Genomic DNA, 26613 nt, shown 5'->3' on the forward strand with positions numbered 1-26613 from the left:
ATGTGAAAAAATTGATACTGATGGGCACGCATCATAATACAATGACTGCAAAACTAATATTGAAACCATAGATCTTATCGACCGAGCGGAGTGAATTCTAAGATTCAAGTCGACGGTTTCGCATTTCTCTTTATGTTTATCATCTTTTTATTTATATTTATATGTTTATATACATGTTCCAATTTTACGGCGAAACGCGAAAATAGATTTTCATGAAATTTCACAGGTATGTTTCTTTTTGAATTTCGCTTCGACGTAAACATAAGGTTTTTTTAAATTATTCATTTTAAAGATAATACAAAGGACAAAGGACAAAGGACAAGATAATACAAATTTTCAAGCAGCTTAGAAGTAATTTAGCAGAATCATACTCCAGTCAAAAAATAAAATTAACACTTAAAATTGAACATAAAAATATAATTAACAGTGAACATAAATCGAAGTTCACTGGAGTTCATATCAATAAATTCGGCTCAAATCAAATCACTTATTAATAGAAATCTACAATATTTTTCAATATTCACCATTCGGTCCTCAACACGTCGATTTTTGTTGAAGGGGTTTATTGAAGAAAACTAGAAAATAAGTAGTAGCATGTATATTTATATATATTGTCAGGGTGAACGAAGATCTGTCAAGCTGTCAGAAGGGTAAATCAGTGAGGTACGAACAGAGCGCGCACTTAAATGACGCTCTCTTCGTACTCTCACGAAAATGATTTATGACCAACCTTCAGCCAGGTAGGATGCGCGTCCTCTTCGTACATTCGCATAAAACACGTTGCACCCCATAACAATGAGATGGATACTTAAAAATAATTCGTCTTGCCTTTAGAAAATCTATATTATTCACATTGAATAAATTGTTTACAGTTTCCCAATCGCTTAACTCTCATGGTAATACCTCACTCTTAGAAAAAATTGTCAGAAAGATGTCTTCTGAGAAATGGATTAATTTTCGTGAGACACTTCCCTCTTCATGGCCAGCTCATCTGGAAAATTCATACTACAACTTTATTACTAACGAGAAATTTTCTTCACCAACCCAGTTTTATTATGAGTAAAATTCCAGTAGATTCCCTCAGCTCATCATTCGACTTCCAACACAACCTCAAACTGAATTAATGATAGGATAATAAAGCTCAGTAGTCAAAGCCTGCAAAGCTGCGGGCGCAATACAAAGTGAAACGAAAAAAGTAACAACTTCTGGTCTGCAAGAGTAATTATTTCAATTAGAGTCGAACAAAATTACCATTGTGCTGTTGCGAAGCAAAGTTTTTCAGCAATGCAGAACATTGCGAGGAATACATTGTAAAGTGTTTCAAAGAGTTGAATACAACCTAACAAAAAAGCTAAACTCAATTTCATTTGAAAGCTTGCTGTTGTTAGTGGGCGGCTGAATAAGAAAACAATTTGAGTATTATTTGTAGAAAATCTTCAAGTCACTCTATTTCCCGGAAAATTCATCCTCATTGAAGAGAATAATATTATTAATGGAGTTTCTATAATAACTTAGAGATAGACTAGAAATAAATCTATGCCAATGTTGAACTAACAAAGATCTTCTACGAAGAATGTTCAGCTTGATTATAATGCTCAGGGATTTGAATTTATGGTTATAAACGATCTGAATTTTAAATATAGAATAGGTAAGCTGGAGTATATGATATGCATTCATGAACAATCAATAGGGAAACGTAAAAAAGCATTGTTTTCAATATTAATAGAGCTAGAAAATCATGAATATTTTCATAAGAATAGGGTTCTAAATGCAAGATCCAGCTCAGTAATCAGCTCGAAATGATAAATCTAGCACTTGAGAATTGAAGCACTCACGGAGCAAGCAGAATTTCATCTTGCTTTCTCATTTCATTAGAGCTACTCAAAATGAGAGAAACCTGATAGAATTCTAGCTTATATTGGCAGAGCAGCCCAGCGGATATTTTATTATTTCAAGATAGGGGATAAAGCTTGATTAAACAGAATACCAAGATAGAACGTGGTAAGTCTCTTCACAGGTCGATTCTGAATAATAATTAGATTTTCTATCAAAATTCCTAGACTAAAAAAGCACTTCCTAGTTCTTTGATGCACCCCAATACCCCTCTAGCCTGAGTGACTTTTTCTATGAAAGAATATGATACTTGGTGAAACTTCTATAGAATATTCCAGACAGAACTCAAGAGTTTAAGAAATTAATTAGAAAGAAGGTAATAATTCGAGAATTGGTGAAGAAAGTTTCAAATTTGATTACATCTACAATCTACACAGTATCTACATAGCTATTTGAATTGAAAAATTAATTTTCCATGTGAAAATTCAAGTTCAAATACAGTCTACAGTCCTAACGGGAAGATAAAGTTTAAATTCTCATCAGCATCAAAGGCAATGGAAGCTTTCAGCTCTAGCTTTTTGAGTTGAATATCGAATCTGAATAAGCATGGAAAGAAAGAGATTAAAGATTCATCTTCAAACAGGGGTTTTGTCTTTGGTCTGATGATATTTAATAATTGGATTGTATGGTATGAGATGTTGTGGTATTTCTCCATAATTGAAAGAATAAGACGTTGATATTGTCAATACCACTTTAATTTATTCAAAAATTGATTCATAATAGAGAACCAGGTTTCATGGTAATACCTACCACATCTTCAGTTGAACTAATATTTCCTGTTCCTCCAACAACAACAAACATATTAGTTCAGCTGAAGATGTAGTAGGTATTACCATGAAACCTGTATCTATATTATGAATTAATTTTCGAATAAATAAAAGTGCTATTGACGATATCAACGTCTTATTCTTTCACTGATGATATTTTCTGGATTTCATGAAAAGCAATCTTCTTTTGAAACTACTGAGGATACATTTCTCATTTTTCCACCGAATATGACTTATGATATGTGATTTCGAGACGAGAAGAATAATCTGTAGTATGAGGAAATCCGATCATTGAGTCAAAAGTTATCATTGTTTGAAATTTTGATCCTTGAGGTGCCCTTATGCGTGCCCCTCCGCTATAAAATACTGAAAAAAGTTAATCTAATAGGTGAGTATGATAGAACATGCTCTCATAGACCTTGATTATTGTGTGAATTTGCAATAAAAGGATAATGAAGTTAATGATCGGGGTTTAAGCTTTGAATCGGGTGTTTTCCGAAATACAAGGAACATTGTTATGGAAATCTATCTGAGATAGAACGATTTACCTAGTCTCAGGTTGTGGAGCACAAGATTACGCCCAGAAGGATATTGAATCATAGATTTTGATAGTTTTTTATTTCTGGAAAATTGTAACTCTGCACTCAATGGAGATAGAGAGCTCCAAATTATTTCATTTCATTCAAAATTTTATTATACAGAGTGTTTCATATTTATATATGTGATTCATATGACTCACTCTGTATAAGAAAAAGGCAGAAATGATTCTTTCTGTTTGATGGCTTGATTTGGCGAATAAATCGAACTGGAAAATGAGCTGAAAATCCGTGGTTTTTGGGGCACTCTGTAAAAAGATCCAGGGCTAGAAGGTCAAATTGTCAAATTTTGTATTTAGGATGTTCAATACTCCAGAATTATTGCACAGAAAAAGTAGAGTGTTCGGAGATTTTTTCAACAAAAAGTACCAGGTGACTGTACATATTCGCATTAGAAATCAGTTAACATAAATTATTATCTTTCAATAATTTAAATTTCAACAAGTGAGGGTGAACTGAGTACAATCACTAGAGAAACCATCCAACTCACACAAAGAAACTAAGAGATTGACCTAGCTCATGGTCAAGCACTTACTCGAACACATATGAATGCTTATGCGTAAGCGTCACTCGCACGCACAGGCCCAAACTCGGTTTAGCAACAGCAGCAGCATTCCAGCGAAACCGCAAGTAGTTAATGTGAACGGAAGGGTGACGGATGTACTCGATAAACACACAGTTGCCCCGTTCAAATAACAATACGTTCTCGGAAAAGGCAAGATTTATTCCTGTTAATATCATGTCGACAATGCTGGGAAGGGTTCAACTTTGTTTAATTAGGTGGAAGCGTTGCGCATTCACAGTGGTCGTCATACCGGATTTCAGTGCGGTCTTGGGATAGGTGATATATGTAGCGCACTGTCTAGGTGCGATGTGTTATTGACATTCAATTAATTCCGTGCAATTGTAAATGACAACTAACGCAATGTAATAGGCGTTTTCACGTATGAAAATACTGTTTAATAATTTGACTAGATACTGTTGTAATAATTTGACTAGTCTGATTTGATTGACTATAATATTATTCACTTTCCGGGGATTTTTCCCAAGAACTTAATAACCTTGCTACAGAAAAAATTTAGAACTCTAAAAACTCACAAAATTTCAAGGATGCAGTGAACTTATAGGTTACAAAATTATGAGACTTTCTAGTTTTAGTCCAGACAATGAATGCTAAAAAAAGGGTATAGAGGGAAAAGTGTGGAAGACAATTTTTGACCCCGCAGTTCTGTTTAGGGTAGTGAGGAGGTAAACATATCAAAAGTCCCCACCCCTACCCAATGTGCTAAGGGGGTGGGGGTGGTTCAAAGGTACCATTTTTTGGTTTCTCGCATATAACTCGAAAACTATGCATTTTACAGACATAACTATTCTATAAGAAATAAAAGCTTACATAATTTCCTTCAATATTGATCTTACAACTTGTTCTATATCTCTCTCACTTTTCGAGATATCCCTTCTAAAAGATGTGACATTTTTGAAAAAAGACACATTTTCTTTCAATTTTTGCTATTTTTGCTCTTATAACTTTTTGAATATCGATGGGAAAAATCCATTCTGATCATGAGCTTATAGTTAATAAAGCTATACTATATTAACTGTATAATTTCACAAGTTTACGCACATCCCTTGACTGTTGCAGCAGCTTCAGTGTTGAGTGTGAGATCTTCAGTTATGGAAAAATAGACCAATTGACAAAGTGTAATGGTAATATAGATTACAATTGTCTCGTCTGTGTAGTTTTGTCTTGTTATCGCTTGTTGCCTGATGTCATCAGTTTACAGCGTGAGAACTAGGATTTCGGTCTCACTACTTGTCTCCTCTCTCACTTTATTATTGAGAGAGAGGTATGCTTAAGAGGGGAATTAATTTTTGTCCTCTATTAATTGGCAAGCCTGATTGAGCTGTATCTGGGATTTCGCTGTAGGACGTTGCCCGTCACTTGAAAAAACTTTGGAGCCAGGGAACATCTGCGTATCTCTGCCCGTTTTTTTTGCAATTTATTCTAGTTCTGGATTCTAGTCAAAATATGTAGTAGATCATTGGTTGTGACCAAATTGTACATATTCTCAAGTATTATTTTTCTTCTATTATGCTTCAATAAATTTCATGTAAAACTAGGGAAGAGAGAGCCAATACGAAAATGGCTCGATTTTATTCTTGAACAATTTCCACTTAGAGGTACGTATTTTATAAAAAAGGTATTTTATAGATTCATTGAATTGATTTTCCAAACAATTTTTTTGATTTCAGTTTATGATCTTATGTAACCTTTCATCAAGGGCGTCTGATGTAACCGTTTTGAGGTTAGGTATTGTTTCCTGTTATTTTAAAATACTTGAAAGTAATTTTGGCTGAGGTAACTTAATAAGAGTACTCAATAAAACAACTGAGCGATTTAATTTATGGAATCATGATACCATAACGATTGGGATAACTTAACGAGATAAGGAGTAGAAATTATTTTTGGTAAGCATTATTCTTTTTGTAAATTATTACAGCTCTTAAGTTGCTGTAAACTGAAGTAGGGTAATTTCATACTTTTCTTGAAGCAACAGCTGTATTTATGGTTTGTAGTTGTTCTACTTTAAAGCAAACACAGAGTAGTCTCTAGGTCATCTGTATTTTGATTTTAATTTGAAGTTAGATCGTAGAATTGTGTTTTGTATCAGTGTTAGTTGCTTTGAACTCTCGCTAGGGACACCGAAATTATTTAGTTTTGTTTCATTTAAAACAGCGGTTTACGAGTTGACGTCCCACTGCCTTCACAATCGACCAGGAACCCTCGAATACGACCGACAAGGATAAGGACGGCCGCAGTGGATTCTAACAATGGGCTCTGTACTACGAACTCGCAGGACGTGTCAGGGACAGTAACAAACCGTCAGTCTCAATACAGTAACAAACCGTCTCTAAAATTAATACAATACCCAGTACGATCAACGGAACAAGGTATGAAAAAATAATTCATCGTGAAAAGGTGTAAACAGGGAAAACGAAGTGGATTATGAAATGTTTCAAAAAGGGGAGGGGTTCGCCAATACAGACTGTGTTTGGTGTGATTAGCATTTCTAAAAATGTTTAATCACCCCTGACACAATCTAAGTCTTTCGGGTAAAAATAATGAAAGGCGCCTAGGGACTATAAATTAGATTTAGTAGGTTTAGATTTAGATTTGATTTTAGATTTAGAATTTGATTTTTTTAGGTTTAGATTTAGATTTAGATTTAGGTTGGATTTAGATTTGAAGAACAGGTTGGTCTTGTAAACCTGTTTTGTTTTAGTTCGAATTTTACTAGAGTCCTAATAGTTCCCGTTTGAGTAACTTCTTAACCTTAGATTTTGTTAAATTTCTTGTTTGCTGAAATAATTTATTATTTTGAAGATCTCTGTATTAATCTTGGCTTACCTGATTTCTTAAGGCTTTATTATCTCTAGTCAAAATATTTCTAGTCAGTTGAAATATATTTTGTAATGTTCACAAAATCAGGTCCATTAAAGTCATATCTCTCTCTACAAATATGTTGTTCATTAATGAGTCTTCTTTCCACACCAGATAGTAAGTCAAGTAGTCTTTATTTTGATACTTGATTCAAAATGTATACTAAATTTTTACTGCCAACCAAAGAAATGTAACAAAAGGAATTTGGAGAGAATGTTTTGAAGACAATTTTTGACTTCGCAGCTTTGTTGGGTCCAGTTGGGGGGTGAACATATCAAAAGTCCCCATCCCTACCCCTTGTGCTAAAGGGATGAGGGTGGTTTAAAATTTGCTTTTTTCAATGTTTTGCTTACAAGCTCATATCTTGAGAAAAATACGTGCAACCGACATGACTTACTATTCAGAAATGAAGCTTGATATATTCTCTACAATATTTGTTGTTTGGTGATTTGTGATATCTCCAACAGTTTACGAGATATACGCTCTTAAAAGTGTAAAATTGTTAAAATAACAGCTTTCAATCTTATTTTTTGATGTTTCAGGGCCTACAACTCTCCAACAATGCATCATAAGAACGAATGCTCACCGTAGATTTGTAGAGCTTTGTTTTCTCGTCAATTTGATGCATTATTTCACTACTTAAAGTTTTCCTTCTATTGTTATAACAGATTCAACAATTGATCACTTGACAATTAAATTTGAGTCTGGTACATCTGGTACAAAATTTTTGACTTTGTAGCTTAATGAAGACTAGTTGGGAGGTAAACATAGCAAAAATACTTATCTCTAGCCCGTCTGTTGAAGGTGTGGAACTGCTAAGTTGACACTTGTTGCAGAGTTGAAAATTTCACCCCCCACATTGAATCATAACAATTCTTTTCTTATTTACTTTCAATGTTATTTATATATTCTGTAAAAGGACGAAGGAGTGAGTCAATTTTGTTGTCCAACGAACTTTAATTGTAAAAAGGTTCAAAGAATACATGTTTAAAATTTGAGGCTGAATGATCAATTCTTTTAAAAGTTATTGTAGAACATACAAACAGACGGACAACGACTTTGGTCTTCAGTAAGTCAAAAGTGAGAACTCGCTAACGCTCGTTCAATAAAACATGATGATAAAACAGGATTCTGCATCAAATTCAACAGCAAAATATAATCATATTCTAGACTGTAGATATATTGAATCTTCAATAGTAGGAATGTTATTTCTAAACCATAATTAATTATGAATAATATTAATTTCAAGAAATCAGTACCACTAACATCACGACAATCCAATCAATAAATAGATTATTTTTATATTCTCCACAGATATCGTAGTTCAACATGGTTTCGCTCTTATATATATTGTAGAACATAACCAACTCGAAAAACTTCAATTTTATCATGTAGAAGGGCTGGATCAGCTTACTATATTACCCAAAGTATGGCCATTGACTGTCACGCATTTGATTGGCTAGCTTGATCACGTAGTACAAATCCGCCATTAACATTCCAAACAAACTTTATAGTCCTATCTTATTGCATTGGAAATTTGGAACTTATCACTTCTTTTACTGATTGAAAACATATTTTGAAATTCCGATGAGTTTGGTATAGCATTTTCGAAGGGAAATTGATTATACTTAAATATGGAACAATAAAGTTTATTTAAATGACACTAATAATGCTTGAGACATCAATTTTTCTTCCCCCGTGCTCCTTGCGGACCACTTTTTGGAAACAACTGATCTAAATAAATATGCGGAAAGATAAATTTCAGTTTTACTGTATTTCACAGTAAAATAGTACTACTTCCTCAATTTACCATCAACGTATAGCTTACTATGGCGTCGTCAATTGAAACTATTGCTTCCTTAATTATAAGTATCGGGGCACCGAGCTTTGCTCTGGAGTACAAATAAAATTTATTATGAAAGAAGAAATTTTAATGTATTTATAGTTCATACAGAAAGTTTCTATTATCTAATCACAGTGGATTGAGATTAATTCCCAAAGGAATGCAAAAATTTCTCTCACATAAGCATGTTAAATGCATGTTTCACGTGAACCAAATCAGAGAAGACCATTTCAAAGGGATAGCTTATCTGATTTGTTCTACTGGAATTAATCACGATTAAAATTTAACCGGCTTTTGTACAACCGGCACTAAGTACCTGATTGAATGATTACAAAAGTTCAACAGCTGAGTCATAATTTGGCTCAGTTCTACACACATGCACTCGCTTACTCACTTCCATCATCGACCGACGACAAAACTCCAGCTGTTTTTCCAAGGACGTATTTATCCTATTAATGTCCGTCAGCGAGTTATCCCAGGGTTGAGACCTAGTTTGTTACAGTTGATCCAGCATCGCAAATCAAACAAATCCAGCTGCATCATTTCATGCAGTTCTTCTTCATTTTTGGCAGAATACGCTAGGGCTGTGTCATCGGCAAAAGATGTGATTGATCCAATAAATGCGTGGGAGCACCAATCATATATGTAGACTAAAAAAAATATAGGGCCCAAAACGGATCCTTGAGGAACGCCGTATTTAACTGTTGTCAGCTCACTATCACAACCCGAAATAGACACATACTGTTTTCTATCCATCAAGTATGATTTTAACCACATGCTGGTAACACCACGGACAACATCAGCATGAAGCTTATTCAACAAGGTGCTGTGTTCAACTGTGGCAAAAGCTTTTTGGATGTCCAAAAATAGACCAGATGTTCTATTTTTATGTGGTGTGTTGATGCTGTGATAAATATCTGACATAAACTTATATAATGCCTGTTCTGAGTTCAAGCCCTCCTGAAATCCAAATTGGTTTCTATTAAAATAGTCCACTTTATTTAAAAAGCTCATTAATCTTTTCTTAAAAAGTTTCTCTAGAATTGTTGAGAACACTGAAAGCAGTGAGATGGGTCTATAATTTGAATTTCTCTATTCGATCCACTCTTAAAAATAGGTATTACCTCAGCTGTTTTTAGATTTGATGGGGAATGACCATTCAAAAGGCTGGCATTAAAAATGTGACACAGAACAGGAACAATAGCATAAGCTATAGATTTTATTAAACTGGAGGAAATATTATCAGGACCTGGAGATTTTCCATTTTTCAATTTATTTATTTCAGTTAGTAGTTCTTGATAGCTAATAGGATTTAAGAAAAAAGAGTTTTGGATAAAATCACTTTTAAATGTTCTATCATAATTTTCTCTCATGGATTCATCTGGGTCATGTATGGAAGAAACTATTTCATCAGATATATTTATGAAGTATTCATTGAATTTGTTAGCTAAGACGTTTCCATCTGTTATTAGAATATCTCCACAATGCAGATGGATCGACTTTCGTTTGGAAACTGATTTACTGCAATGATTATTTATAATTTCCCATTGTTTTTTACGGGGAAGATATTCAAGTTAGAGGGCAAGGAGAAGAAGGCAAACATTTACATTATATTTTCTGAAAGATTAAATGAATTTGATGTTTGGTGTACTTAAGCCCATATTCCAATATCGTATATCTGTATGCACTTCAACATTCCACCTCTACATTCCCCGTCAATAAGTCCCTTTGAAGTGATGAATTTTATGGATGTAGAATGTAAATAGATTTAAGGCTGTGCAAAGGCTAAAAATAAACTTTTTGCTGATGATATTTTTCAAAGTTTTTCGATTTGTATAACATCAAGCTATCAAAATGGAAAAGTTTTCTCAGGAAAACATTTTTTCATATCATATCATTTTTTTCATATTTTTCTCATATCTTTTTGAGAAAAAATGTACCTACTATGCGCCTAAAGTTTAGATTTTTAGGACAAAACATTTCAAATTCGGTAAGAGATAAATCCATGAGATTTAGAGGATAAATTCTTCATGAATTTTTTTCAGAAAATATCAATTTTTGAGAAAGTTATTCAATTTACTAAAAATGACCAAAAATAACTTTTAGTTGAGTTATTTTTGGTCATTTATGATAAATTTAGTAACTTTCTCAAAAAATGATATTTTCAGAATTTTTTTTTTGTTTTATTCAATCAACAATACCATGATGAATTTATCCTTCAAATCTCATGGATTTATCTCTTACCGAATTTGAAATGTTCTGACCCAAAAATTTAAACTTTAGGCGCACATATCTCAAAAAGTAATGATCGGAAAAAAATGTTATCCTGAGAAAACTTTTTAATTTTGATAGCTTCATGATATACAAATCGAAAAACTTTGGAAAATATCACCAGTAGAAAGTTTATTTTATTTTTAGCCTTTGCACAGCCTTAATTGATGAGAACCCAGGTGGTCACTAGTCATTATTTTTATAGAATAATGATATTTTCAAAATTATTCAACTCAACCTAGATAGGCCTAAGTTAATATGTTTCAAATATTTCTGCATGAATACTTGATGTTGTCTTTATAAGCTAATCAACTTGACTGTATTCATGTTCTGGAATCGTATGTTGTAAGATGTGGAAAGTAAGAGCGGAGGAGAAAGTTTTTGAGGTTCTGAGTCAGAAGGTATCTATTCTGAGGAGTCAAAATAGATTCCTAATATTACATTTTCAATTGATCATACACACAGTACGCTAAAATTCTGAGAAGGAGATATGCTACGGCATTTTTGCAGAAAAATAATTATGAAGAGCGAGATTTATTCAAAGTCCTGAGAACACAGACATTCAATATCCTCTGATTTTTTTGACAGGAATAAAATTGAAAATATCATACTAATCATGATAATTGGGTAGGAATATTGAAACTGGCATTGCTAAAAAACGTCTTTTACAAAAAAAATGATATTGAGAAGCACTCATTTATTTCACTTCTGAGAGCAGTTGAAGATCAACAGTAATCATACATTCAGAATTCCAGAATGGATTCATTGCTTTATGCAGGAATGAAATCTGTAACAAGAACTATACGTTCTACTCACGCGATGAGTTCGACAGCATGCTTTTCCTTTCAACGCGCAGCAATCAAATTTCTAATTGGCTCCAATTTATTTTTCCTTTTTTTCTATTTGCAGAAGCTGAATGGAGCCAGACCGCTTTTCGCGGGAAACTCGAAACTTTCTAAATGGATGTAATTAGAAGCAGATGTTTCAGTCTCTAAACAGCGGTAACGGCAAGATTAAAGTCTGAATTGTGGAAGGCAAAAATCACACGCGAGCGTGACCGAGCCCTTTTGCCTGGTTTGTCGCATAATTAGGGTTTCGGTTTAGCAAAATCCACAGAATAGAGCCACAACGCGTAATGATCACCTTTACTTTTGATAACCTTTCGTGAATGCTCATGCTCACTCATTTATACTATTGGATTGCGGTATCAACTTGTAATTTATGTGCCATTGCTGAAACGCATACGTTATTCAACTTTCGAGGTGAAAGATGATATGAATTTTGATAGACGGAAGGTATTAATTAGACTTTCTCGTTATACGTTTCTGTGGGTGATTATAAAGAAATGAACTGGATAATTACTGAGATATGTTGCAGAAAAGTATAATGATGATTTCATTATGTCATACAAGAATGTTTTTTTCATATTAATGAATGGTAAATCTTGAAACTTGCAGGTGATGAGGTGAAATTATGTTGAAACAGGAACAGAATACATTACTGTATCTATAACATAATATATATAAATAAGTACTGTAGAATGAGATTAGGAAAATATTCTGTATAAGAAGTATAAATTAATCTCATATAATATTACCGTGAAAAACATTTTTTCTCTTATTTGGGAAATATTATAATGAATTATTGTATTCGGTAACCAGCATGGAGTTTGTTCAACTAAGCACCTACGTAACACAGACACCTAATATTGGTATGATTCAATGGTATCCGAAATCTCTAATCTCATCAACTTATGTACTCCTACTCTGTACCTGCTCTATACCAGCGATCTTCCTGTGCCAGAAAATGGCACTATTTCAACCTTTGCAGATGACACAGCTGTCTTAGCAGTTCGAGAAACTAATGAGGAAGCTACAAGTAAAGCACAAGAAGCCATCAAGAAAATTGAGAAATGGACTAGAACCTGGCGGATTAAGTGGAATGGAAGCAAGTCCACACATGTTGTCTTCACAAATAGGCATTATGTGTACATCCCAATAAGATTAAACAACAAAGAAGTTCCGTTTGCAAATGAAGCTAAGTATCTTGGAATGACACTAGATGCAGAACTAAGATGGAAGTCACACGTCAAGAAAAAGAGAGAAGAACTGGATTTCAAATACTCGAAAATGTACTGGTTGTTGAGGAGAAATTCAAGCCTTTCAACCTACAATAAATTACTATTGTATAGACAAATTCTTCGGTTGTATGGTATCCAGCTGTGGGGCTGTGCAAGAAAAAGTAACATCAACACCATCCAGATATTCCAGAACAAGGTTTTGAGGAATGCTGTCAATGCTCCATACTTTGTCAGAAACTCGGATCTCCACAGGGACCTACGGATGGAAGAATTCGATGATATGATCACAAAGGCTGCCAGAAACCATGAAGAGACTAAATAATCATCAGACATCCAAGCTCTACACCTCATTGACAACTCTAATACAGTGAGAAGACTGAAAAGGAAGAAGCCTACAGATATCGTTTAAATGTAGTAAGAGTGATTCTGAAAGAAACAGTGCATGGGCATTGCTCACTTAGACTGTGAAGGAGTGAATACCACTTTAATGTCAAACTTTAAAGTATCAATTTAAGCTAGAATTGAGCTGTTCATTAACCAAAGTATTAGATTGCAGTCAAAATACAATTTGAAAAAATTTATGTACTCCTAAGCAATATGAATTCAAAAATCTTTAATTTCATTATGTTTTCCTGAGCAATATGGAATTCAATTTCACAAATCAGGAAGGAAACAGATGAAATAAAATAAATTTCACTTCCCACCAACAAAGTATAATTCAGGTAAAATGAAAATCAAATCACCACAATAGCTTGGCAACAGATGGAATGAGAGAATCGATGGCGTTTACCTTTCAATAAGAGAATGCGTCAAGTTGGTAGGTAGGGAGGAAGGGTTAAAAGGGGATCGTGAAGAAGGGCCAAATACTCGTAACTCCGTCCAGCAAGCAGGTCTAAACCTTTGGGCTTACTGCTCCGTTCGCAGTCCATGCCCCTGAGAATAAGCTGTCGCATTTGTTTTCTGTTCCCACAGTAGTTGAACTATAACGAAATCCAGGTCCAGCAAACGCAAACCTAAAGCCGGCAAACGCAGTCTAGTCTCTAACCTAAGGTGATCTGGCGAGAAAGCAGCATCTCTTACAAATGTTATTCTAAAACTACAGGACTCTAAAGTCCGTGGAGAGTGGCTGCAATGTATTAGCCAAGCTATCACTAAGTGAATTGCGAGTTAAGTTGATTTAGCCGTTGTCAAAGGAGTAGGTCACTTTAGCACAACCCCAATCAAGAAGTTGATGTATCTTGTTCACATGTGTTTTGAATATGATTGTGATCTTCGAATGGAAGTGAAACAAAAATTTATTAAATATTCAGATTTTTTTACTTTTTTATAAGTAAATTGGTGATGGAAGACTGTAGAAACGTAGACTAACTTGTTTTCGAAGTATGATTAGAAAGATTCAAAAGAAAGTATGTTTTCCGAATACCAAGAAAAGATGAACTTGAACCGTTCATTGAGAATGATCTGATTCAATAAGCAATAAATTAGTAAATCAATTGAATTATTAAATACAGGAAATAATATTATTTCAACAAGAAATTATTAGAAACAGGATTAAAGTATCGCCGACGCAGATGTAGACAATCGCATTTTCCAATGCACTCATTATTGTTTTAGCAATAAATTAGTAAATCAATTGAATTATTAAATACAGGAAATAATATTATTTCAACAAGAAATTATTAGAAACAGGATTAAAGTATCGCCGACGCAGATGTAGACAATCGCATTTTCCAATGCACTCATTATTGTTTTAATAAATATTCACTATCATTTGTAGCTTGTAACACACCATATGGATCGCTCTTTTCAACTCTGATCGTCAATCTTTTGCTTAGATTCTAGACTACACATTTCAAGGACTAAGTACTGAGTAATCCAGCAAGTATTTCAACGTGGGAGTGGCAGATTCGTGAATGAGTCAGGCTTTTGAATTTATGTGAAACATGAAACGAACAGGATCCGATTTAATGAGGATTTCGAATAGACGTAATTAGTTGATCAGTCTGACAAAGCGTGCGATTGAGCTGTATTCTGTTGCTGAATTCCTCTTTACGCTCCATCGAATGTTTGGTTGCATTCCACACAGAACACACATTTAGCTATATTACACGCAAGTGTATGTGAAGCTATTATATTTAGATATAATACTTGATACCCGAAAATTGCGCAACTAGGCGATCACATGATATTGCTAGATAGAACCGATCCTTATTTTTAACTTTTCAGATCCAGTTCATTAGTAATCCTAGCTAGTGTGGTAGTACAGTAAAGTAACCTAATGTGAATTAGTTATTTGTGCAGCTAGTGCACAAAGTGCCACTTTGCTGCACCGAAAGAAACGTTTACGCACGAGCCGTAGGCGAGTGCGGAATGATGGTTTCTTGAGTGCAGCAAAGAAACTTTGCGCACGTATTGCACATTAAATTCTTCCTACAGTTATCATAGAATGTGAAGAGTCAGTAATAGGCGGTGAACATGTCCTATACTAAATAAAATGTTTGTGCAAATCTGTAGTATTTTAATGCTGATGATAAATATTGCGACCATTCCACAACAGAATTATTTCAAATTCAGCCTTAATGACAATAGAATGAATATCATCAAGTTATATGAGATTCAATTATAATAATACTTCATCTACAAGAAGTCATCAGCAAGTGTGGAAATGGCCATATCATTTGTCTGAAAATGTATTTTGAGCCATCAATGAGCCTCACAGCGTTATACTTCACCCGTGACGAACAGTTTAATATTCTCCTATCTGAAAACACAAAAGTTATTCAGCAAAACTTTGCTTATATTTATATGGTGCCCATTAATTTGTTTTATTGATTAATTTGTCTATGTGTTCAAAGCTGTAAGCTTATGTTTTAATTTTTTTATTAATGTAAATGAATAAATAAGTTAATCGGCCCAGGACTGATCAAGGAATAGACTAGTGATCAGCCCTCAGGACAGACTCAAGTCTAACCTGACCATTATATGAAATTTTCATGTGTATTATTTATTCCAGTTCCAAATATCCTCAAAATTGAGTCTGAATGATATATTATACTCTATATTAGTGTAAAAATATAGTTTCAGCTTGTTTTTTTTTTTGTAAATAAATGAGTAAACGTGTCAATTAGGCCTTTCTGCTTTTCTGGCCAAGCGCTCAGTAGCCTACCGCATGAAACGTAGGTATAGGCCCAAGTAAGTTTATACTGCATTCTTTAAAGCGTGATTAAATTATATTATATAGACAGTAAATTTACCGGAAATGCTGAACTTCAATCATTCAAGTCACTGTTGAGTAAACAGGATATATTTGTGAATCCAGTGTTTTTGATTACGGTATTCAATGACATCTATTCTGTATTCTGTTTCTAATTCATTCAACGGCATTCATTGAATTTGTTCTATGAAAATGTGAGTTGAGATGTTTTGGGGAGTTGAAGAACTGAATAACTTTTTTGAAGTGTAATTATTTATGTTTCAAACCTAATGGATACATTATTGTTTTGAAAATATACAATCACAACCTCAGTATCAATAACAAGAGTAACCTAACCACAGAAGTAAATAAATATATAAAAATACTTGATTCCTTGATCATAAAAATGGTTGATAAATGTTTCCAATGTCTTCCAGTTAAAAATATAGGCATATCACACATAAAAAATCGTTCATGATAACTTGAATAGAAATAAAATACTGATATTGAATACTATCAAAACTTCTTGTTTATTTACTGTTTGTTATTCAATATCTCGCGATAATAATCAGCTGTTTTACAAAAATTTCCAGCCAGCAACATATTCAGGTTTACCAACATTTCTTTTACTTTGCCGCACTCTACCGTCATAAAGCGTGTTAACTATTTTGTGTTGTTATGTTGCAAATTTGGAGTGCGACAAAGTCTTTGCTCTCAAATCTACATTCCTGCACTGGGTGTGGGAATACAAACCACGCTCGGTCTCAGACAGCACCGTATCGCGCATGCCTTAATAACGGTTTTTTCCCGTTCCATTAAGTCAGATCTTTGAATGTAACGTTCTTTGTTATGATGGTTACCAAGCACAGTAACTGAAGCCGTCATTACATTTTGATGAGGGTATTATTATCCTCAGATTTATCATTAAATTCGATATAATAATCGATATATTATCATCATTTCAATCAATAAAAGAAAGAGTACTTTCCAATAATATAATTAATAAAATATAACGGTTGTTATTTAACTAATGTTAAAAAACACTATAACTAAGTCAGCATATTGTCATTTCAAAGCAAAAACCTAACCCCCTAACCTTCCCTTTCATATTTAAAACATTAATGCACATAAATATTTGTAAAAACCCATAATCTCTTCCAGCATATTGCAATTTCAAAGCAAAATCCTAACCCCCTAACCTATCTTTTCACCTTTGAAATATCAAAAACCATAATTCTACCTGTTTCCTAGCCCTTTCTAGCATATTGCAATTTTAAAGCAGAAACCTAACCTAGCCTTATGAAACATTATTAAATATAACTTGGAATAACCTAACCCCTAACCACTAACCCTTTCACATTCAATACTTTGAATTTCAAAGCAAAATCCTAACCCCCTAACCTATCCTTTCACCTTTGAAACAACAAAAAACATAACTCTACCTGGACCCTAGCCCCTTCTATCATATTGCAATTTCAAAGCAAAAACCTAACCTACCTTATGAAACATTATTAAATATAATCTAAATAAAACCTAACCCTTAACCCTATTTTGTCAATTAGTTGAATTTCTACATTGTTGATTGTGACAACCTTGCAATGCGTGGAAGAGATAGCGCCATCTGCTTTGTTGAATAATACACAAGGATAGCAACACCATTGCAAATCAAACACTGCCATTATAACGTGGACCTTACTATAGATACTCAAAGAATACTTTTGAATAATTATGTGATAACTGTGGCCGTTGCTGGCCGTTACTCTGTATCTGAGACAAAGAGAAGCTGCTGTGGGAATAAGGTATTTTGCTTACTATAATTGATGCAGGAATGAGCACTTTTTCGAGTAACTGTAGGAAATAGTTATTTGTGCAACTAGTGCGCAAAGTGACAGTTTGCTGCACCGAAAGAAACGTTTACGCACGAGCCATAGGCGAGTGCAGAATGATGGTTTCTTGAGTGCAGCAGAGGAACTTTGCGCACATATTTCACATTTAATTTTTCCTACAGTTACCATTAAATATGAAAAGTGGGTAATTATGGATAAAATGATGGCTGAAATCCATCAAATGTTTGTGTGTGTGATGCTGTTATTAATAACAACCTTAATTCATTTAAAAATTGATAATCCAATTGAAGTTGAAAATTCTCAGCCAAAGTTCTCATCTTTATTCATTCAAGAATCAGAAAAAATACAGATAAAACAAAAAAATTGCATTTAAAATACACGCCAACAGCCGGTTCAGATGACTGCAGAATGGCTGAACCGACAAGCGCGCGACCTAGTGGGAAGAATCGTACCTAACTTCGTTTCATCCAACTAAAAACAGTATTCACATATTTAGACATGGTTAACTTACTAAATTACCAAAAAATAATTATAAGTAAACTAAAAAATATTTATAAAATAACATAGACAACAGAAAATATTTTATTGTAGCATATTCTAATGTTATTCTATTAATTTTATTGACATGGATTTTGAACGGTAATTATTTAACCTGAAAATTCGAATTTCATAATGTGTGTTTGCTACATTTCTCATTGCTTATAGTTGAAATAATTATTACTGTCAATAGAAAATAAACATTATTTACTATTAAATGATGAGAAGTTATTATTCAATTATTATTTAGATAAACATTATTCTTGTTTTGGATTTCTAGATTGGGATCTTATCATAAATGTAGGGTAGCCATTGAAATGATTCTTATCTAAATCTAACCACAGTCATTGTTACCAACATAATTTTTGTTTTCGTGCACTAATCCTCCATATAACCCACCAGCTATTTTGTGTTGCCATGTTGCAAATCTGGAGTGCAGGAAAAATTTTTCCCGCACTAGAGCGGAAAAGTGATTCTTTGCGTTCTGTAATCAGTGCAGGAATGACCACTTTTCAAGGTAACTGTAGGAAAAATAATTATTCATATTGATTTCTACAATGAAGCTGGTTTGATGCCTAGTGAGATTGGACTCCCCAGTTGGCTTAATAGTTGAAATAAAAAGTAGCAACCACAAGAATGTTACATACTTTCTAGAAAATAAATTTTCCAGGTGGAAACGTGTCTGTGGAAAATTTACATATCCGTATTTGTGCATTATATATTAAATGTATCTCTTCCTTTTACTGTGGTTACATGCTTGTTCAAGCCTTAGATTCGAAAAGAAATCATGTATGTTGACCTAGTTGACCACTGAATCAAACACTAATCCTCATCATAGAAATGTACTAATATTAGCTGACAGTCAAGGTAGAAATCTGAGTTGCCAGCTACAGAATTATCTGCCAAAAAATCATGGATGCTGTGGCTTAGTATATCCTGGCGCTTCATTAGCTGAAATTACTAATAAATATATTCACAATTCAGAGCTTTACCCTAACCATAAAACCTGCTTAGTTGTCATGGGCGGAACCAACATTTTCACAGAAACCTCCACAATACCAGATGTAGAATTATACATACTATCTCTCAGGTATTTCATTTCAAGACATAACAGCATTCAAGTAATCCTTTCTGACATACCATACCGCTACGATCTGGCAGAAAGGTCACACCAAAATAATCTCATCCGGAAGGCAAACCTACACATAAGTAAGCTATGTCACACTAACTCAATAAAGCTGATCAACCTATGGAGCCTGCCACGCCATTACCACACAAAACACGGGTTGCATTTGAACAGAATGGGAAAAGGTTACATTGTGAAGGAAATCCTAAATGCTACTCTTCACATTGATGGCCACTTTCATCCTGATGAGACAGATATACAGGTAGAGGACTTGGAACAGGATAGAAGAGATCCATGCACTGACACTGATGGACTCACATGCAAACAAAACCTTAGAACAGAGAGCAACATTCCAAAAAACCTCTCAACTCCTGCAAACAGCCTTACACATCGAAAGTATTGAACAAAAAACAGGCATTGACCACAAACAAAAACCCAAACGAACCAAAAAACAGAAAATTGAAGATGTTTTTCCTAAACATACAAAGAGGCCTTCAGAAAAAAATAGATCAGCTGGTTATTGAATTGGACAAGATAAGACCTCACTTCCTATTAATAGCAGAACACGGACTCAACAAGAATAAATTGGAAACTACTAATATACCAGGTTACACTTTACAATCAGAATTCTCAAGGAGGCAACATATGTGGGGTGGCACAGCTATATACTCACGCAACATGATGGACTTCAACCTTGAAATAATAGACACAGAATCACCTTCCATGGAATTGACATGTGAAATAGCTGCACTGAAATTTAAAACAAAATCTCAAGGGCTTATAATAGTATGCATCTACAGACCGACATTGGGGAATACCCTGGAATTTTTTGAATATATGGACAAGTTTTTGACTAGCATCATGACAAAAAACGAGAATATTGCAATAATGGGTGATTTAAATATAAACTCTCTAAAAGATTCTCCAAATTTGATAAAACTAAAGAAAATCTTGGCACAGCATAGTTTAGATATTGTACAGCTTCCATTAACTCGACAAACTACAGACACAGAAACTAGCATAGATTACTGTATTACAAACATGATCAGGCCTACAGTCAGGATTATAGATAATGTAATATCAGATCACAAAGGATTAGAATGCATTTTAGACACAGCCGTGAATCTCCAAACGCCTCATTTGACAAAGATAAGACAACTGAACACTCAAAATATGGAACTAATTAGACTACGTCTGCAAAGAGAGAGTTGGAGTGAACTGACAAATACAAGATCTGTAAATGATAAGTACAATATTTTTATCAAAACAATGCAGTACCATCTAAATTACATCTGCCCGTTTAAATATAAAAAACTTGGCACCCTGAGAAAAAACCAATTCAAAATAACAGAAACAATTATTAGAAAGTTGAGACAGAGGCTTCTTGATGCTAATACCATATACATGCTGACTGGAGAGCAGGATCACAAGGATAAATATTCCTATCTGGAGAAATTATATGATTGTGAAGTCAAAAATGAAAAGAAAAGACATATAGCAGAGAGAATAAAGCGGTCAACTAACAAGACAAAGGAGACATGGCGGATGATAAATGAAGAGAGAAGGAAGAGGAGGAATGACGATGAGGATGAGGGAGTCTGTCTGAGGATAAATTGCAATTTAGAAAAAAATCCTCACAACCTAGTGGAAGTCTTCAATAATTATTTCTTCAACTATACCTACAGATATTAAACTTTCTCAAAAGAACTAAAAAGATCCACCAATATCAACATGGATTCAGGGACGATAAATCAACTAATACAGCTATAGCAAATTTCATCCACTTAATTACAGAGAACTGGGAGCAAAAAAACAGGGTCTCGGCGGTTTTCCTGGATCTCCGGAAGGCATTTGACTCCTTGGACTGGACGATTCTGCTGTCAGAAATAGAATATATAGGGATAGAGGACAGGCAAAGAAATGGCTGGAAAACTACTTAACAAATAGGTACCAAATTGTGGAGCTCAAATATAAGAAATGTGGGAGAAAAATGACTGCAAGGTCTCTGCCCCAGTCTATGAGAAACGGAGTGCCACAGGGATTTGTGCTGGGGCCCTTACTCTTCCTCATTTATATTAATAGCTTGCCTAAAAAACTCCCAAGAGCTTCAGAATGCATACTTTTTGCTGATGACACTACATTAATAATAAATGGAAAAACCCAGGAGGAACTACAGTCACATTATAACACAACAATAGCCTCAACAAAAAAAGCCTTGTTAGAATTAAAATTAAATATAAACAGTTCAAAAAGTACCATAGTAAACTTTCAAACACAGGCAAGGACCATCATGAATGCTGGAAGCCAGTTGAATACTGAGGAGGAGATTTCAGGTTCAGCAAGATTCCTGGGCATAATATTAGATAGAAACTTGACATGGCAGGAGCACATTGAATCACTGTGTAGCAAATTATCCACATCACTCTATGGGATAAGAAGAATAAGGAGTATAGCAGATAAAAGCACTGCAATGATGGCCTATCATTCATTATTCCCTTCACACATCAGTTTTGGCATAATAGCCTGGGGAAGCGCACCGCATGCATACATAGAACAAATACTGATATTACAAGAGAAATCAATAAGAATTATGAACTATTTGCCATATGACGCTCACTGCAGGCCTTATTTCAGGAGGGACAGAATCTTTACAGTAGTATCCCTCTATATCTACAAGACAATTCTATATATAAAAAAGTATGTAACGGTTAGGCCATGTAGACACAATATACATGAACACAATACGAGAGGAAAAAACGATTTCGACCTCCCATACAGTAGACTGCTGAAAACACAGAGACAGCCACATACACAGGGTTTCCGCTTTCATAATTGCCTGCCACACGATATAAAAAGTATAAAAGAGCCTGAACCATTTAAGCAAGCTCTGAAAAAAATACTTTTTAGACAAATCCACTCTATTCACTGAAGGAATTTCCAGTGAAGAGTGTAATTCAAAAGTAGCGACTTCCATTCGCTTCCTTGACGTGCCCCTCATCCTTGTGATGTAGGTGGTGAAATAAAAATGAAATGAAATGAAATAGTTGCAAATCGTTGCAGTTTGACCAATGAAAAATACTTTGGATTTGAATGATGGTAATATTATAAGTCAAACATATTATTCCGTACTTTCAAATGAGAGAAGACTTGTAATCTATTATTATTATTACACAACAAACTAAAAGAAGTTTTCTATAATTTCTATGCGATGCCTGGCGTCACTGTTGTGGCGTCGGGATGGGTGGGTTTGGTGGTGAATGTTGGCTTCATTGACTTTCAGTATGAATAATACAATGGGCCGTGTCTATTCTATGACTGGTCTAGGGTTGGCTCAGCTAGTCAGCTGTTCACAGCAACCTAAATGCAAGAGACAATAATGTCTGCAAGGTTGAGCACCGGTTTAGTAGAATATAGAGTGACTAATGTTGTGATTCAAGTGGTAGAAATTAGAACTTAGAATATCAAATCCCAGATAGAAACTATAATAGACTTTTAATTTAATTTATTGAACACTTTACAAAAATTTTCATTTGTAGTATTATTATAGAATGTATAACTATTATGATGTAGTATGAAATTTGAATACTCCTCAATTAGCTCTAAGCTAGAGGAGCAAAAAAACACTGTATGTATATGATACTATGTAACTTTAAATGAAATAAATTGAAATTGAAATTATATTATTTGTATTATTATTATTATTATTATTATTATATTATATTATTATTATTATTATTATTATTGAAAAATATTTTTTGTCTTAATAACTAAGTAGCCGGAGATCAATTCTGATCTCAAGACTAAAATAGTTGCAATTCAAAGCAGAGGCTCATTCACTCTTTTCCAGATCAGAGGCTTAGAAACTTACATACAATATTAGTTGTACCAAGGACTGCTGCTTTCTGCATAATTCTCATATGCCAGTTCTCCAACTGCAGTTGTTCCATTGCTTGTCTCCATTCTTTTGTGACCAGTCCATTGGCAGACACTACTATAGGGATTATCACCACCTTCCTTAATTTATACATATCTTTCAGTTCAACTGACAGGGGCTGGTATTTTCTTTTCTTTTCGGCAATGGTACTCACAAGATTCTCATCAAGGGGCACTGCCACATCAATTATGTAAGCCTCTTTATTCTTCCTGTCAAACAAGACGATGTCTGGCCTGTTAGCCTCCACTGCTCTGTCAGTTGTCATACAACAATCCCAAAGAAGTCTTCCCTTTTCACCATTCAAGACCATTTCTGGCTTACACTTGTAATAGGGCACCTCACTCGCTATCAACTCATATCTTTTCGCCATTGCCTGATGAACCACTTTGGCCACATTGTTGTGCCGTTGCAAATACTCTGTATTAGCTAGTACAGAGCAGCCACCACAAATATGCTGTATCGATTCTACGGCTTTCCTGCAGAGCCGACAGCTACTATCCACTGTGAGTCCCATCACATATCTTTTGTAAGCTCTAGTGCTGATTACCTGGTCCTGAATGGCAAACATGAAACTTTCAGTCTCACCGAATATTCCACTAGTCTGCAACCATTCAATTGATTTTTCCTGTCAACACAATCAGAATGAAGTGCTGCAGCAAATCTTCCATGCAGCTCTTTCTGCTTCCACGCTTCCAGCCTCTCTTCTACTGTGCTGGCTGTTAGCTGTTGGACTCCATGTGCCAGCTGCAATGGGCTGTACTCCCTGTCTACCAGACAAACGGCCTTTAGCAGACCACTGTTTGCATTCTGGAAGTATTTCCGCAGTCTGTCTTCCTGTTGACGACACATAGTCTCCAGACTCAAGAGGCCTCTTCCACCAACACCTCTAGGCAGGTAGAGCCTCTTTATTGAGCTACGGGGGTGATGGAGTCTATTCTTTGTCAAAGTTGTTCTTACCTTTCTGTCAAGCTCCTGCAAAGCTGTATCTGTCCACTTGACTATGCCAAATGTATACATGTCCACAGGGACTGCCCAGGTATTTATAGCAGATATTTTATTCCTAGAGCTAAGCCCTGTTCTGCATACCTTCTCAAGTCTTTGCACAGTCTTCCTTTGAAATTCTCTTCTTATGACAGTATCAGCTCTGCATAAGAGCTGAGCAAGACCCAAATACTTGTATTCATGTGGCCTGCCTAAACTCTGAATAAGCACTTCCTCAGTTAACTGTATAGCTCCATCACCATCTCCTGATATTTGGCCTTGTTTCACATGCAGCACTTTACACTTTTCCAAACCGAATTCCATACATATTGAATCACTGAAGTTCTTAACAAGCTGGAGCATATTTTTCAACCGGTCTTGGTTGGCAGCATAAACCTTCAGGTCATCCATATATAAGGAATGTGATACCTTCACCTGAGGATTTCTTTTAAGCACATACCCATAGCCTGAGTCACGGAGCATTCTACTCAATGGGTTTAGAGCCATACAGAACCACAGGGGGCTCAAACTGTCCCCCTGGAATATGCCTCGCCTGATTGGGATACCTTGTGTTCTGTATGATTCACTACCCCATCCCACCTGTAGTGTGGTCGTCCACTGAGTCATCACACCAGACAAGAAGTTCACAATTCCTGGGCTCACTTTATACAGGTCCAGCACATGCCTCAGCCATGAGTGAGGGACTGAGTCAAAAGCTTTCCTATAGTCCACCCAACCTACAGATACATTGTGGGATCTCTTCCATACTTGCTGGGAGATTATGCCATCAATCACAAGCAACTCTTTACATCCCTGAGACCCCTTGCGACAGCCATTCTGTTCAGGTGCTAACAGTTCATTATTTGCTAGATGCTCATGGATTTTCGCAGTCAGGACTGATGTAAGCAACTTGTATATTGTTGGCAGGCAGGTGAGTGGGCGATAGTCCTTTGGATCAAGTGAGTCTTTCTTCTTTGGCAGCATGTATGTTATTCCCATTGAGAAACTATCTTTGAGTACATCTGGTTGTTGAATTGCTTCCTGGAACAGATTTGCCAGTACAGGATGTGTACTGGGTAGGTACTTCCACCACACATTGTGGATACCATCTATTCCAGGGGCTTTCCAATTTTGAGTCTTGCTGATGGCCTTTTTTACATCAGCAGCAGTGATCACTACTTCTGCCATTCTTGGCACATCTTGGAGGGCAACATTCTCGTCCTGCAGCCAATAAGATTGGCTATGCTGCTTTGGTACTGACCATATTCCACCCCAGAACTCTTCCATTGACTTTTTATCTGGGAAATGCTGCTGTGTTGACCCTTTGTCTCCCTCCAACCGCCTATACAAATCTCTCTGCCTGGAGCAAACTCAGTTTCATCTTTCCTTCTTTTTGCTGCCTCATTATACCTCCTTATCCTCGAACCCAGGGCTGCTATCCTCTGTCTCAAGTGCTCATCCTCCTCTCTGAGTTTTTGTGGGAAAAATTTATCTTTCATCCTGAGCCCCATTCGCCACGCTATGCTCTTCACACCAGACAGTGTTTTCTTTCCACATCCTCTCCCATCAGTCAGAAACTCAGCAATGTGACTTATCACCTTCCTTGCTTTTTTAATTTTCTCTTCGATCCTTCTTCTCCAAGGAGGGTGAGATTCTTCGTTTTTAGCTCTTTTTTGCTGTGTTTCAGACCTTGTTTGTCTCTTTCTTACTTTGAGACCCAGTGACATGCACACAGTAAGTGCCCCAATCTGCACACCTGACACCAGTTCCTCCAATGATGTATAAACTTCCTCACTGAGTAAGTGGTCCATCCTTGTACACATTTGGTGAAACTTCAAGTTACAGTATGCTCGTGGTATATGTGGCCTGTCCTGTACGTCGATGCCTGTATACAACAACTTATTTTTGATGTGCAGATCTCTGAGCATTTGAAGCTCATTATCCTCATCCTCAATCTCAGTAAACATAATAACTCTTTCATCAACTGCCTCGCCTATTTCCTGCTGTGTGGCTTCTCTCAATGTCCACAACATCTGGCACAATTTGAAGCTGTATCAATATTTCCTGCTTTAACTGGTGCAGCTCTGCTTCTGATAGTACTCT

General features: G+C 35.2%; 1 protein-coding gene and 1 long non-coding RNA gene across 3 annotated transcripts in view; one reads left to right on the forward strand and one right to left on the reverse strand.

Moving 5' to 3' along the window:
• The window catches only part of LOC111048118 (glycosyltransferase 25 family member), a 223260-nt gene that overhangs the window by 169294 nt on the left and 27353 nt on the right, over positions 1 to 26613 (reverse strand). The window lies entirely within an intron of this gene.
• On the forward strand, positions 5190 to 7696 carry LOC120351925. Its single transcript, XR_005571636.1, has 3 exons — positions 5190 to 5437; positions 5994 to 6208; positions 7241 to 7696. It is a non-coding gene; the product is annotated as an uncharacterized LOC120351925 (long non-coding RNA).

This window comes from Nilaparvata lugens, chromosome 6, assembly GCF_014356525.2.
Source record: "Nilaparvata lugens isolate BPH chromosome 6, ASM1435652v1, whole genome shotgun sequence".
Taxonomy (NCBI): domain Eukaryota; kingdom Metazoa; phylum Arthropoda; class Insecta; order Hemiptera; family Delphacidae; genus Nilaparvata; species Nilaparvata lugens.